Raw genomic sequence first — 16,152 nt, forward strand, 5'->3', positions numbered from 1 at the left:
GCTTTAGCCTCTCTCATCACATGGACAGGCTGGAAAAGGAGAGGGAAGGAAAGGAGGGATTGTGCAGACTGAAACATCGAGGTGCTTTGTGGCATGAACAATCCCCTACGTTCAGTTTTAGAGGAAGATTATGGCTGTGTTCTGGCTTTGGAGACAGGGCCATGATCAAAATGAGAGTTTCTGTAACAGCCTTTCCGCTAGTGCAAAGTCAGACATACACAGAGTATTTCGCTGGAGCAACCTCTTCGCTGCTAAAATGCAGCCTTGAAGTTGCTATCCTTGTACGAACGACACTTGAACTACTGCAGTAAGTGTGATGAAGGGTTAACGAGTCAAACAGCACGCCCTTTTCTGCCGGTCACCTTTCTAGTCCATAGATAGCTGAAAGCCTCTCCCGAATCAAAACAACTGTACCTGCTAAAGAATTCTTACCATCTTTAGATCAAATCGTCATGTGTATATGCCACAAGTTCTTTGCCTTTGTGGGAATTAACCTGCCTTACTCTACATGTCTGGAGAAGATGCAGTTCTTCGAGCCAACTTCAATGTTTAACTCTGTTGGCACATACCACCAAAAGCAGAAGTCATGGAAGATAGGATCGCTGGATAATGCAAGATTTCACCAAGAAAAAGTGCAGATCACAAATGGATAAGAATATACCAAAGTTTTTTCCTTTAAGGTTATGCCCCCACCAGGCTCCCCATGTCAGCTGTCTGTATTGCTCAGAAGTCTGCTGGCAAGAGCTACAGTAGGCTGAAATGAAACTCAAATGGGTTTCCTTCATTTCCTGGTATAACTTGTCTAGGTTAAGGGAGCTGATTTTTGTCCAGGCATGGAATCACAGAATGGTTTCGGTTGGAAGGGACCTTAAAGACAACCCAGTTCAAGCCCCCGCCACGGGCAGGGACACCTTCCACCAGCCCAGGCTGCTCCCAGCCAGGGATGGGGCACCCACAGCCTGTGCCAGTGTCTCAGCACCTTCACAGTAAAGAATTTCTAATCTAAACCTTCCCTCTTCCAGTTTAAAAACTGTTACCCGCCATCCTGTCACTACAGGCCCCGATAAAGAGTCCCTCCCGGCTTTCCTGCCAGCCCGTCAGGCACTGGGAGGTGCCGTAAGGTCTCCCCGATCCTTCTCTCCTCCAGCTGAACAGCCCCAGCTCTCCCAGCCTGTCCCCACAGCAGGGGGGCTCCAGCCCCTGACCATCTCCGTGGCCTCCTCTGGACTCGCTCCAACAGGTCCGTGTCCTTCTGCTGCTGACCCCCGAGCTGGAGGCGGCGCTGGGGGGGGGTCCCAGCAGAGGGGCAGAACCCCCTCCCTCGCCCTGCTGGCCACGCTGCTGGGGATGCAGCCCAGGGCTGGGGTGGCTTTCTGGGCTGTGAGCGCACGTTGCTGGGCCGTGTTGAGCTTCTCATCCCGCAGTACCAGCAGGTCCTTCTCCGCGGGGCTGCTCTCAGCGCGCTCCTCGCCAGCCCGTGTCCATGTTCCCAAGACCGCCCTGACCCAGGTGCAGGACCTTGCACTTGGCCTCGTTGGACTGGATGAGGTTTGCAGGGGCCCATGTCTCCATCCTGTCCAGGTCCCTGTGGAGTGTCAGCCACCCCATTGAGCTTGGTGTCACCCGGAACCTGCTGGGGATGTGCTCAGTCCCACTGTCCGTGTCCCCAGGAACGATGTTCAGTAATACTGGTCCCCATATGGACCCCTGATGTCCCTGATCTCCACCCGGACGTCGAGCCGTTGACCACAACTCCTTGAGCGTGACCACCCAGCGCATTCCTTTTCCACCAAGTGGTCCAGCCCTCGAATCCGTGTCTCTCCATTTTACAGACAAGGATGTTGTGTGGGACCATGTCACACGCTTTGCACAATTTGGGGTTGATGATATCTGTCATGTGGTCATTCATGCAAGTCCTGTTGCGTGCTTTTTTTGATGCATGGCATCTGTTGAGGTTACTTTGTTTATCTCCAAGGCATCCTCTGAGTTTTAAATAAAGAATCTGTGTTTTTAACTTGCCTTTCTCTTCTTCCATAACCTTCTCCATTCATCTAGCACAGTTTCCCGCAACTCTGAATCCAAGCAAACCAGCTATGCTTGTTAGCAATTATTGCAAAATACACAGAATAGTATCTTCTCTTGCCAGTGGTCCTAGAGGCCTCTGGAGAAGGATGTCGGCTCTTAATCTCCAGGTGACATCAAGAACTTCCTGGAAAGCCAGGGTCCAGACCAGATTATGCGTCAGAAAATGAACTGTACTGGGTTTGGAAATTGGTCACAAATGAGTCTGCACATACAAATAAGAGTTACTATTGGTCTGGAGATGTACAGTATGGTGAAATTTTGCGTCAGCATGAGATCTGTCAATTTACTTGCTAAGCTTCCTTACTAAAATGGAAGCGAGTAGCTCAGAGATCTTTACAGAGTTGTGTGCTTTTGTAAACTGAAATACTACCTTCTCTGCTGCACACACATGTGTGTGTTGTATTTTGATTCCCTCTTAACACTCTTGGAATTTTCATCCCAGCCAAATTCATTCCTTTTCTAAGCGTGCATCATATGTGCTTTTGCCAAGGGAATGCAAATGGAAATTCCTTTTAGGGTTCCTTACGTGAACAGTTTAAATCAAGTGGGGTTTTTTGGCTGCTGGATAGTTATATTCATTCTTCTTGTGTCCCAAACACTCCCTGGGGTTGAACAGATAGACCCCATTATGTTGTAGAATGTTTGTCAGGGTGTCTTCATACTTCCTACTCATATTTTCTGCTAGAAAACTTACTCGCAAAGTATTTGTAACTCCATTATGACGTATTTAACTTGAGCTAGTGAGATGGTGTGGCACTGGCCTGGTACTTGCAGTTCCAAGTCCCCACTTGAGTGCTATGGGACAACTGTAGTTGTTCATGAGATGTAAGGTAATCCCATTTTCCCCAGCCAGTTATGATTATGTCTAAAATTCCGGTCATCAGTGCATTTTTGGGGCCTGTCTTGTTCTATATATGGCCAGAACTCTTGTTTTACTATATAGCTACTGGCAGCCATCTTCTGCCAAAGTAATCTATGAAGGTATCGTTTTACTCCTAATTTTCTCTCCAGTTTCCCCCGTCCTTAGTGGCATTGTGCCTGCATCTTTTACCAGCATCCGTCACCCATTTAAGAACACAACTATAAACATGACTTTGTTCCCCTTTGCTCTGTCAATAGTGTGGTACTGTGGTAGGAGAATTCGGTGTAATCAAAGCACTTAAATTCTTGAGAGAAGAAATCTGCCCTCAGATTATCTTGGGTATGCACATCTTATCATGGACTTCTGCTTTTGAGACTCTTTGAAGGAAGGAGAGGCCAGCTTTCTGTTTGAATGGACGAGGAGCTTCCCTTGCAAAGTGTTTGGAATAATTAGTGTCCAGTTGCTTTTTGTTGCAGGGGGTGGCTCAGCGGCATAGTGTGGGCAGTGTGCTCCGCCCCTGCCTGTGCAGTAAATCTGGTGCAGATGTGCTGCGTTGACAGTTCTGAACACATCTGTTACGTGCATGTGCTGCGGGTGTTTGTAGCAGCGTCTCTCTGACTTGGGGCAGTCCTAGCAGGAGGGTGTCTGGGAGCATGCTGCCATGCCAGGCATCGCTTTCTGTCACTGCCTGGCAGTTTTCTTCCTCTCCCAAGGGATTTGAAGCTGCGCTGTGGTGCAGCTGAATGGCTCCCAAGCGTTTCACATGCTCTGTGTGACGGGCCAGGTATCCCTGTGTCAAAGGAGTAAGGGAATGATGCTGCTGCTCGCTTCAGGTGATGAGTGTGCTGGTCAGCGAGGTCAGTGGTGAGGTCTGCTTCCCGAGTTCACAAAACCTATCCTGGCTGCTCTCAGAGTTTACTGCTCCTTTTCACAGGATCTGGAGGGCTGTGTGTCGGACTGGCCTGCCTGCCTTGTGGAATTGTACTGGCCTTTTCCGCACGGTGGATGCGTTCAGCAGCGTATCTCTGTTTTTACATTTAATTGCAGCATAGGCTGGGTTTCTCATCATCCTGTTTGGCATACTTCCTGGAGTAAAGTGGACTGCGAGAGGATTTCAGGAATGCTTGGTGCTCCTGCTATGGAGAAAGTGCGGTGGAAGCCACTTGTGGGCTCAATGCTAACCGCTGGGTTGGACCGCACAGTCACAGCTGTGAGCCAGGAAAAGCACACTGCCGAAGCGCTCTGGTCCTGTCATGTTACATTGTGTGGTGATCTGGTTTTTGGCAGGATGCTCTTCTTCAAAACAACAACAACAACAACAAAAGAAGTCTGAAAGCAAAAAGAAACTGTGTTTTAATGGAGTTTTGTACTTCTGCCAGACATTCCTCCCTGCCCAGCAAAGCCGGTCTGGATGGGCACGGGGTGGTGAGGACTTGCTGCCGGCTTTCACCTCTTCTAAAACGCCTGCTACCTCCCAGCTGCAGCCAGCATAAACCCTCATGTTTTACCAGGCTGCAGAGACAGTAGCAACTCCTACCTGCTTTTTTAAAAAAACCTGATCTTTAGCTCTTGAAAGACGTAATTTTTTTCCCATTTATACGATTTTGGGTTTCTCATCTGTGATGGCACATTCTGATGCCTTCTTCAAAAAGCACCGATAGAGAGAAGCTACAGCCTGAGCCTCTTCTTGCTGGTGGGGTCTTAGTAACGCTGGGTTGGAATATTGCAGTCAAGAACCTTTAATCACTTTTTTTGGCAACGGGTTGCTCTGCCGGTACAGAAGAGTGGACGGAGATGGAAAAGTTAAGTTCTCCGTTCCACTGTATTTGTAAGTAGGAGGAACAAATGCAGCCTTGCGGGGACGCAGTTGTGCTAGTAGCCGCATCTTTGTTGAAGGTCAGAATCACAGCAGTGGCAGCCATCGGTGGGAAGTCTGTGTCAGCTGAGATGACTCAAGTCTATCCTGGAGGATAAGTGCAAAGGCATTTTTGTAGTCCTTAAGAAGCAGTTTCTCTTTTAATAGGTAAGAAGGAAAAATTTCAAGAGGAAATGCAAAAAATGAGTGCTGCTAATGCTATCTTTGCTATTTTGCAGCCTTTTGAGTCAGGGTGTCATGTTGATTATTCCAGTAGAGCTTATATATTAAAATACTTTATACAATTAGTCCAGTCACTGTTCTCGCTGAGGGTGTTAGCCAGGTATCTTGCCTTTGCTCTAAAAAGGCTTACTTTGTGCTGATGGAAACTCCTCCGGATTGCTACTTTTTCCTCCCTACCCAGTGCCACGTTTTTGCCCTGGGCTCTGTTCTGTGGCCCAGTTGAATTTCTTCTCACATGAAAGAAGTGGAGATTTTTTGTTTTTTAAAGTAATGGCAGTTAGGTGTTTTTCAGTGGCATTAACTGATGGGTAATTGTTCCATGCATGTTCCATGTCATAGAGCTACCAAATCTGTAGTTCATGCTGGGACAAAGCACAGACTTTATTGCACAGGGCTGGGCCAGTTTCTAGGCTGTCTTGGTGCGGGGCAGTGTATGTAATGAGCTGAGCTCATCATTACTCTGACAGAAATTTTCCATGTTTCTCACCGAATATGAGCTAGTACTCTGTGGTTTGTGTGGGTTTTGTTTTTTATGTTTGGTTGGTTTTGGGTTTTTTTTTCCTTTTGGTTAGTTGTCACTTCTGAGTGGAAGAATCAAGCTTTGTTCTGACCTGTACTGCTATAGTGAAAGTGGGTCTCACTTAACATCCTTCACTTGTTTTCTAATGTTTTTTGAGTGGGAAACTGGTAACTTGCCACAAGTTCCTACTTTATTTCTACTTCAAGCATCACTACGTGCATGATATCCCACAGATTCCTCATCTGAGGGCACTGAAAGATTCAGATTAGAGCCAAGCACTAAATAAAAAATGTTGTATAAAAGCCAGTAATTTGGGGCAATCTGATTGGGGAGAAAGGTCTTCTTCAGGAGAGGTTTAGTTCTGTAGGAACAGAAGGCAGGACAAAGTGAATGCATTGTCATAACCTTTTTTGTTTGCTCAGGCAACTGTTTTTTGTAGTTCCATAAAGTCTGCGTTTTTGGCCAGCCAGTATTCCAGTGTGTCTGTCTTTGCCTTTACTGGCATGTCTGGTTCAATTAGGGTTAGACCTTGCTTTGGGGCTATCAGAAACATTTTTCATGCGGATGAGTAATTTCTGGCATTCTTAAACACACATCTTGTACATCCAAGGCTATAGATGAGGAAAATCAGAGCAGAGATTAGCTGTTCCGTTAGGTGTAGAAAAAAGCTTAGCAGTATGATACCCAACACAGTAATGCGCTGTTGCTGCTAAGAAAACATTATCACTCCAGTGAAAGGTAAAATCGAGAGCAGAATCTTCCAAGGAAACTTGAAACCCACCACTTTCACTGCAAAGTTCTTGTAAGTGTCCTGTGGAAGCAAGACTTGCAGAAAACTTTTGAAATCCGAGGGTATGTTTTTTCAGCTCATTGTGACAGCTGTATCAATAGTGTGACTGAGCCAGCACCAGTGCTCTCCCTGCCCCGCAGCACACCCAGCAGCTGGATGGAGTTGGACAGTTGTTTGCAGCCCAGTACGTGGGTGAAGCCGGCCAGCACCAGCAAGGGGCAGACACCAGATAGCGGCAGTTGTGTTCACTCAGATTTTCTTTTTCCTGCCTTTACAATTTGGTTGTTGCTGAAGCTGAGTTTAATATTCAGAACTTTCTTACTCGGTCTCACTCCTGACCCTGTCACTTTTATGATGCTTAATGTGGTCCTTCCCATTGGCAGTGAATGAGGATTGAAGCTCTGCAGAGCGTTGGACCTTTCTACCCTACTGAGTTTTCCTTCTATACAGCTGCTTAGTCTGCTAGTCCAACAAGTCCAGCTTTAATACAAATAGAATTTTATTTAGTGGGATGCTTAGTCATAAACCAGTTGCATGTCTAATGGGCTATGTGCATTGAACCATTTCAGGAATGTGACAACAGCTTGCTGAAGTTGCAACATGGCAAGTCTAGCTTTTGCAAATTGTTTTTACCTTGATTTGGAGGATGGAACTTAGAATCAAAGAACGATAGAGAAGTCTAGGCTGAGAGGGATTTCTGGACGTCATCTGATCCAGCTTTCCATTGGAAGCACATCCTTAGCATCGTTGTTATCCAGGGCCTTGTCAAGCCAAATCTTGAACATTTCCAGTGGGGGATGTTCCACCACTTCTCAGGGCAACCTGTTCCACTGTTTTATTGCTCTTAGGGTGAAGAACTGTTTCCATGGATCTGGACAGAATTTTCTCTGAGGTATCCTTGTGCATGTTTCTTTCTGTCTGGTCATCATGCACCCTCATGAAAAGACAACCTCTTGTCTTCTCTGCAGCTGCCTGTAAGGCTGATTGGATCTCCTCAAGCCTTCACTTCTCTGGGCTGAATGAATGGAATTCTTTTGACCTTTTTCATATGTCAAGTTCTCCAACCCTTTTATCATCTTGATGGCCTTTTGCTGGACCTTCTCCAACCAAAACTGGACACATTATTCCAGGTGTGGTCTAACAAGTGCCAAGTATGGTGGAATAATTGCGTTCCTTGATCTGCCAGCTGTACACGTGCTCCAGGTGCAGCCTCAGCTGTTTACTCGCGCGTGGTTCGCTGTCTGTCAGCAGCCTCATCTCTTTTCCAGCAGAGCTACGCTGCAGCCAGTCAGACCATATGCAGCCTGTACTGCTGCTCAGTACCACTCTATCCCACATGTAGGACTTACATTTTATCTTCATTCAACCTAATGCAGTTCTTGGGGGCCCAGGCTTGCAGCCTGCCACAGTGGCTGTGTCCCATGGCCCTTCCTCCGGGCCTATCTGCTACCCCTCCCAGTGTGTTGTCAACCGCAGGCTTCACTGAGAGTGCATTTGGTCCTCTCGTCTGGGTTGTTTATAATGATATTGAATGGTATCAGACCTCGTATTGACTCTGGAGGAACTCCACTTGTGCCCAGCTGCCGCTTTGAGCCATTAACCACCACTCTGAGGTAACTGCAGACTCTGAGCCAGTTTAGCCAGTTTTCTACCATCTTATGGTCCAGCTCTCTAGTCTATATTTTAGCAGCTTGTCCGCAAGGATACTGAAGTATCAAACGCTTCACTGAACTCAAGGTGGATGACATCCATAGCTCACCTCATTCATGGAGCAAGTTGCTTCATCAGAAAAGGTACTGAGATTGGTCAACCATGATTTATCCTTGGTAAATCCAAACTGGCTTTTTCAGTCACCATCTTGTCCTCCATGTGCCTGGAAAGAGCTTCCATAACAATCTGTTCCGTAATTTTATCAGGCACTGAAGTGAGGCCAACTGCTCTGGGGTTTTCCCAGGTCTGTCTTCTTGCATTTTTGCAGAGAAGTGCAGTATTTTGCCCTTTTTCAGTCATCAGGGGCCTTCCCCTGTGATCTCCGTGACCTTTGAAAGGTAGTAGAGAATGGCTCTGCAATTATGACAGCCACATCTCCTTCATGGGATGCCTGGATGCATCCTCTCAGGTCCCACAGACACCTGTGTGCCTTGTTTGCATCGATGACCGCAGTTCCACCCTCCTTTACTACCAGTTGTTTGTTGCTTGCTTTCCTATTGCCTTGTGCCAGCCCCGTTCGGTAGCAGACATATATTGCTTGCAATTCTTCTTGCTGTTAGTAAACTTACTAGTCTTGACAGCTGTGGCCAGTTGGAGCTCCAGCTGAAATGAATGCTTTCCTAAATGCATCTGTGCATCTCTGAGCAATATTTCCGTATCGTCTTCAGGAGCGTGCCCCTCTTCCCATTGCTCCTTCCCATCCAACTTGTGGAGATTCTAGCAGCGGCATCCTGGATTGTCTCTGAATCAGGCACGCCACATCCTCTGGTGTTTCAGTGGTGAGTGAAGAAGCTGTTCTTTGTTCAGAATCTGCTTGGTGACCTAGGTTTTTTGCATTTTGAAGAAAACATGTACGCTCAGTCCACTTCTTGTGTGGAGTAAGCCTGGTTTGACAGGGGAGATACTTAGGACACGAGTCCCAGCAGAAGCATACCCAGGTTTTTTCTCCTCCCTGTAAAAGTTGGGCTGTTTGGTTGCCTTATTTCACTTGAGCCTTGATATACTCCAGGCTTTGGATCCGTCTCTTAGAGAGCTTCCACAGACGACGGAGCTGGAGAAAGGAAGCGAGACCTAGAGCTCGGCAGTGCTGGCTGGACAGCGGGGGGTGGGTGACGGAAGCACCCGAGTTAGCTGGCCCTGCGCCCGCACCCTGGGGTGGGCAGGGGGCCAGGGTGCAGCTCCCTGAGCTCGCTGCCCTGCAGGTACCAGCTGCTCCCACACACGCCAGGTCTGGGGACAGCTTTGGGAAGAAACTGCATGTCCCTGATGATAGGCTTCCCGTTCAGGTTGGTTTGGTTTTGGGGTTTTCGTTTGTTGATTTTTTTTAATTTTTTTTTTTCGATACTGCAAAACCTCATACATTTTACTTCAAAAGCCTGTCTGGTGAAGGAATGTGAATTCGTGTGGAGGGAGACAAACCCACGCCAAGTGCATTCCGGGTGGGAAAGCCGTATGGTAGATCTGTTGTTTCAGGCCCTAGAGCAATAAGGAATTCAAGTCTTCACAAAAAGACTCAATAGTTCTGCTCCATTTTAGAGGCTTTGTGCAGCGCAGTGTGTTCAATTTGCTTTTTGCTGCAATTATTTGAAACTATTGATCATAGAAAATAATTGGTTTTATTGTTGCCTTCGTAGTTTGTCCATGATATGTTTTGTTTAGTGTGTCTGAAGTGAAATGTGTCTGTGATCCAGAAACACTCTGTATCCACCCCGAGCCTGAATTTTGGTCTAGATATTTTCATTCAGCCTTATCCTTTCATGTCCTGTGATCTGTTTAGGCTTTAATGTGGGGAGAGGCTTCAACCTGTGTGACGTCGTGGCCCCGCGCCCCGGCCCCTCGGCTCTCTCCTTTCCGGGGCAAGGTGAGGAGCTCCAGCCTGGGGTGCCGCATCGCTGTGGGGTGCAGAGGTGCTTCCCCAGCTTTTTTGAAAAAGTCAGCGTCCCTTCACCTTTTAGTCTTGTGAAAATGAAAATGAAGTCGGTGCCTTTTCTTTTGACTTTGTCTTAATTTATACAGCGGTGCCTCCAGCACACCTCTGCGGCGGGGGCCGGGGAGGTGCTGGCCACTGCTCCCAAGCAGGTTTCTCCCCCGAGAAGACACGTGTTGCCGGTGTTGCCGTGCTGTCCCTGTCTGTCACACCACAGCCGCGGTGCTGCCTTTGGCTGGGGTGGGCTTCATTTTCTTCACAGGAGCCAGCATGGGGAGTTTTGGATTTGTGCTGGATAACACAGGGATGTTTTAGTCATTGCCGAGCAGTGCTTGCACAGCACCAGGGGCTTCTCTGCCCCTCACCCCACCCACAGTGAGAGCTGGGGGGGGACACACAGCTGGGACAGCTGACCCCAACTGACCCGAGGGATATCCCAGACCACATGGCATCATGCCCAGCACGTAGAACTGGGGAAGAAGAAGGAAGGAGGGGGCATTGCAAGTGATGGTGGTTAGGTGGGATGGAGCCCTGCTGTGCTGGGCACAGCTGAGCACCTGCCTGCGGTGGGGGGTGGTGGATAAATTCCTTGGTTTTGCTTTGCTGGCGTGCGCAGTTTTTGCTTTACCCATTAAACTGTCTTTAGCTCAACCCAGGAGTTTTCTCCCTTTTACCCTTCTGACCCCCTCCCCCATCCCGCTGCGGGGGGAGCGAGCGAGCGGCTGCGTGGGGCTCGGTCGCCGGTCGGGGTTACACCAGGACAGCCGCCTAAGGACAGTGCAGGGGAGGGGATTCTCTGACCTTTTGTATGTGAAGGGGCAGGGAAGCATTTAAACTGGAAGGGAGGGATTTTTAGTTACGGCAATTTTAAGTACGGCAAGACCGACACTTGGAACTGGCACTCAAGTTGGTATTTGCGGAGCTTGACTTCCCAACTGGAGCTCAACTTCACTAGCGAGCCTGGCAGAGCCTGACTCTTCGCGTGAGCTGCCTGCGAGGCAGGAGTCTGGGTCCGTATGGCCACCTTAAGTGTCCTGGGATATGGAAGGGTTCCTTGGGGAATGATGCTCTTCTCTACTCAGCTCCTTCCCAATCTTTTATTAAGGTAATATGTTGATCTCCGTAGAATTTCTTTGGCTTTAAAACAGAATAAGCTACCAAATCGATTGACTTGTGTCGGGTGGGAAGGACAGAATTGAGCTTTGATAGTGGAATGATGTTTGTAGAGGAGGGTCAGGGCTGCTGTTCCTATTTGATAATTGTAATTTTTGATTTGTAACCTGGTACATATGTAGGGGAGTGCTTAAGTACAGCCCACACGGACCCTTGAGCAAGGTCTCAATTCCCTCTTTTCCCAGCACACAGGTGCATTGAGATGCCTCCTGCCTCCTGGAGAACCTGCTGCAGAGTTGGGTCAGATGTTTACGGTGCAGTTCAGTGCCAGAGCCATGGCATTCTCTTCACGTCAAACCAAACCAAACCACCACTTTCTATCAAGCTGAAAAACTCCATTCAAACATTAAAGTTCCACACAGTTATTCCAGTTCTAGATGTTGCTTTCTGGAAGTTCATGCTAGAAAAAATCCTTAGTATTTCAGCACGGGTTTTAATTTTGATTTTCTGTTCATTTTGGTGGCCTAAGTCCTCATGCCACAGTGCCATCATCCATCCTAACACTTCTCTAGCCGGGCAGTGAAGTCCGGTCAGACAGCGGATCCTATTGGCATTTATTGCACAGACATCTTCCCAAGGTGGAGAGTCAGAAAGCCACTGCTTTGCTGGAGGGTCGGGGTTAATTCACTGGTAAAGCAGCGCGAGGATGTGACAGACACTGGGGGCCCTGTGTAAGCACCACCTGCCCCAGCAGCGGGGGGGTGGTGGGGGTGGTTTGCCCCATCCAGGCTCCTGATCAGCAGAAGTTACACCAGTGTTTCAAGCTTGAATTCTTCAATTCGCTAGCTCAAATTGCACTTTTGGTTGATACTCCTCTTTTGGAAAATTGCAATACGTGCTGTCTGTTGTGATCTGCTGAGGCCGCTGCAGTGTGAGCCTGTGGAATCCGAGCAGAATCCACTGACTACTTCTGGCTTGATGTGGTGGAGTGCTTTTGTGGACAGAAGAGGTTTCTGTCGGTGCAGCCCATTCTTACTGGCCCTGGTGCTGACTCTCTGGATTTTTATGTGTCTTGAAGATGTGTTTTTCAGAATTATGCTACTGGGTTGACACTTGTGATATGCACCTTGAGCATAACGTTGCTTTTTATTTGGGAATGCAGGCAAAAGCCTGCCCTGCCTGTCTTATCCTCCTCATTTATGGTCTTCAGGACAGGGGTAGGTCCCCAAAGCCCTTCAGTGTTATTTTGAGGTCTCAGGTGGTCTAGAATTTGTACTAACTTTGCTGCTACAAAAGTATATTTCACTCTTATCTGCTCCTGGCGTGGATCTGTGAGCCATTTTTAAATCTCTTTTTACTTTTGCCCTTTCTTCTCCTGCTGGGTAAATTTTTGCTTCTGCAAGTAAATCGGTTCTGCATGCTTGGAGGGATGGTGGTTGCCCAGAGGATGGGACCTGGGTGCTCAGGGTAAGGTCAGCCCCCCACCCAGTCCTTGCCCTTGCAGCAGCATCAGTTCTGGTTACTGTTGCAAAACCATGAGATTTTGTTATACCTGGGTCATCCAAATCTTTCTGTCCCAAACAGGAAACAAAGGGGGAAATACTTTAGTTTTGTATTTCAGAATGTGCGGGTACGTTAGAGGCCGGAAAGCCTTAAAAGAGTAGAGATACTGCTCAGGGCAGGGTGTGATTTTCATTCAAACAAGCAGTATCGAGTCCGGTTCTGCTAGATTTTATAGAATTTTATAGCCCATACTCCTTCGTGACCATGCAGAAGTCATGCTGCAGTTTTTCAGAAGAGGGTGCCTTGCTACCCTGGCCTTTGTTTCATGAACTGAGAACTGTATGTAACGTTCTCGGCACGTTCATCCTCTGCCACAGAAAGCACAAAAGTCCTTACAGCAGCATTACCGACCGAGGCTCCAGATCGACGCAGTTACTTTGGCCCTCTGACATACATGTAAATCTTTACCTGGCTTTTCAGAGATACTTTTATTCATTGTATGTTCAATTACGAATAAAAGTCAGCCACAGGTTCTGTTGGTGCATGTTGCGTGTGAGATGGGCTGACTGCCTTTCGTGGTGCCCTTAGTGGAACAAGGCGAATAAGCAAAAGGTGTCTGGGAGACTTAGTAAATCCAAGAGATGCTTTGCTTTTTTTTTTTTAATAATCAAGTCAACCTCAAATACAGGATCAAAACCCCAAAATGAATGAAAAATATATGCGCTTTGTATCTCTTCACTTGTTATTTGTCAGGAGATAAAACACCTGATTAATTATAAGGGGTCAAGCACAGGGGGGGACATTGGCAGCCCAGTTTGGAGGAAGACAAAATATAACTAGGAAAAGAATGGGAAGAATAAATAGGTAATTTTAGTGAAGAGATTCTTGTTTAACTGGACTGTTGTGGATCTCGTGTTGCTGTGGCCAGAGCACACGTTCTGAGTGCCGTGTGTGCCTTGCTGCGTGCCTGCGGGGAGTCTGTAAGAGGAGCGGGGCTCACGCCGCTAGCGCTGCGCAGCTGCTCCGTGCAGGATGCCTGTAACACGGGCAATCTTTCAGCTGTGTTTTTTGCCCAAAGGGTGGAGGAGAAAGAACGATGTTTTGTGGCTTGTGGGATCGAAAGAATTGAATTTATAATGAAGAAATCAACCAGAAGAAAGTTTGGGAAGGTAATGCTCCATCTCAAAGGCGTGTTATGGAAGTTTTTAAGACCGTCCAGGTCTCGTTATCCAGACCTGGCTTGTATTCATTAGAACGGATGTCTTGGCAGGGAAGGGGAAGAGTTGGGAGCTGTTAGGGTTGCGTTGTTCTGTTTTCAGTGGAACTGAAGTTAGGAAATCTGTTTATAGTGCTGACATGCTCTGTCTCTCTGCAAACTGCTGGAACTGTGTAAGACACAGAAATGCCAGCCTGGTTTGTCCAGGCTAGCACAGGCTCCAAAGCAATATAAGGGGATCACCCTGATGTGTGTGGAGATGACTGTCCTGCTGCCCCACCCAAGCCAATAAACATCTGGTGGCATGATACACCATGTGGATTTAATGGCTTGAAGGTTGAACCTCACTTGTGATCTCCACATGGTGTGAATATAGCCTTTGTATTATTTTTTTTCTGTTTGTTTGTTTAGGTCCTTTGGGATCCTTAATTGTAGTGTAAATTGAAAAAACCCAAACCAAATAACACACCAAATAACCCTATGACTGGACCACTGGAGCTGGCTTTGCTGTTAGCATGAATGAAATCCTGTTGGCTGGGATGTGAAGCCAGAGAGGAATTTATGCAGAGAAGAGATTCCTGCATAAACTACACGCTCAGAGTGATGCACAATGAGTATGATGCTGGTCAGAAAGGTTACTGCAGGGCTTGGTGTGTTCAGGGGGAAGGAAGTTTTAGTAGGTAAGGTCAAAATTGGTGAGTTGATGTATAAAGAAGAGATGTGCGTTCCCTCTGGAAACAAACACAATGAGAGATTTTTGGAAGAGTTGTGAAAATGTTATCAAAACCCCAGATGTTTGTTTGAGGTGGGGGAAGTGAATGTCTTCTCTTGGCAGGTGGGGTAGGGACAGGATTTTGAGGAAGGTGATGAGATTGCCATTGGTAATTTATCTGTGAGGTGTGAGATCAGGACGAGGTTGATGGAGAAGCTGGCTTCAGTGGAGTTTTAAACAATCTGCAGTAAAAACCTGAAATCTGAATGACGTGGACAGGTGAGAGCACCCGGGGAGCATGTGAGAGGAGGACTGTCACAGAAATCCACGAGGAACCCAGAGAAGGTGCTGGAGAGTGGGGACAGGCGTGCTCCCCATGTTCTGATCCTGCTAAGATCAGTAAATCGGTGGATTGTACAACCTGTCATTGGCTTCATGATGCCATTTTATTAAAAGAGCGGACACTGGGTACTTGGATATGAGTTCCCTTGATATGTTAATGGTTACACAAAGCTGATGACTAATGTGTCTAACATCCCTTAGCGGAGTATTTGTGTTGGCCCTGTAGATCTTCAGAGTTACTGGAACAAGTAGTCTAGGAAGAGTTCGGCTTTGCAATGCACATGTTTTTAATTGAACAGTGCAATGTTTTTGTCAATTGACCCTTCCTGAAGCATACAGACTTTGAGGGAGTACTGCTGGCATAATATAATTTGTTTCGTTAATTACTCTGGTGAGATTCCAGTGTGATGCAACAAAATCCTCAGGAGTTTGTAGCCTGCAGATGTACCTAGTAAGTTCTCTACATTTGCCAGCACAGAGCCTGCGGCACCCTATTTGTTTTGCTTACTGCTTACACTGGGGTTTGCATTTGGGTTTGAGGTTTCTCATGTGCAAGATCATTGTGCCATTGTGTGGTGGTTTAATAAATTTCAGTCTTCTCCCTGCTTCAGTCACCTATGCACCGGAGGAAATGTAAGGTAGACATCCTGCGCCTGGGTCGCTGGACTACAGCATGGAATCCAGTTGCTGGAGTCACGTTTCTCCTTGCACAGCAATGATGGCCAGCATGGCCATGCTGGAGGAGAATTCTTCTGTGACAGCTGTTGGGTTTCGTTTGCTAGTCAGAGCACAGCCACCTTCTGTTTACTAGGTCATGATACAGCCTTGCTATAGTTTGTGAGTAAAAATGTGTGTTCCAAGTGCGTTCAATTTACGGCTTTGGACAAGAATTTGAAAATTTCTTGCTTTCAGGGTGAATACAACTGTGTGAGTGGCGTGAGTTCTGTACTGAGGAGATGAGTTCCTGCTTCAGTTTTTCCCCCTTTATTGACAAACTTGCCAGGAATTCCTTTTTTAGGTTTTTGCATCAGGATAGAGTTCAGAGACTTCCCAGGAAACTCAGTTCTCTGCACTAAGTTCAAGAAGAAGGGGCTGCTGGTATTTGGAAAAGGAGTTTCAAAATGCCATATAGCGACCAGTAAATGCTGAGCAGAAGTCACCTCTTGCCAGAAAAATAATTGGTATTTTTCAGATCTCATACAGTGCTTCATTCTTACCTGTTCTGCAGTCCAGCTTCATACCCCCCATTCAGTTTGAAGTCTTGTGCAGCTTTT

The 16,152-nt window shown here is 47.2% G+C and overlaps 1 protein-coding gene across 2 annotated transcripts in view; it reads left to right on the top strand.

Annotated features, from left to right (window-relative positions):
• Nucleotides 1-16,152, top strand: part of ZNRF3 (zinc and ring finger 3) — a 96,260-nt gene that overhangs the window by 39,283 nt on the left and 40,825 nt on the right. The window contains exon 2 of one of the 2 annotated variants that reach the window (XM_056348530.1): nt 8,734-8,844. The exons of the other annotated variant lie outside the window; for it this stretch is intronic. The gene's annotated coding sequence lies outside the window, so the exon portion shown is untranslated. The remainder of the gene's footprint in view (nt 1-8,733; nt 8,845-16,152) is intronic. 2 annotated transcript variants of the gene reach the window in all.

This window comes from Falco biarmicus, chromosome 1 (assembly GCF_023638135.1).
Source record: "Falco biarmicus isolate bFalBia1 chromosome 1, bFalBia1.pri, whole genome shotgun sequence".
Taxonomy (NCBI): domain Eukaryota; kingdom Metazoa; phylum Chordata; class Aves; order Falconiformes; family Falconidae; genus Falco; species Falco biarmicus.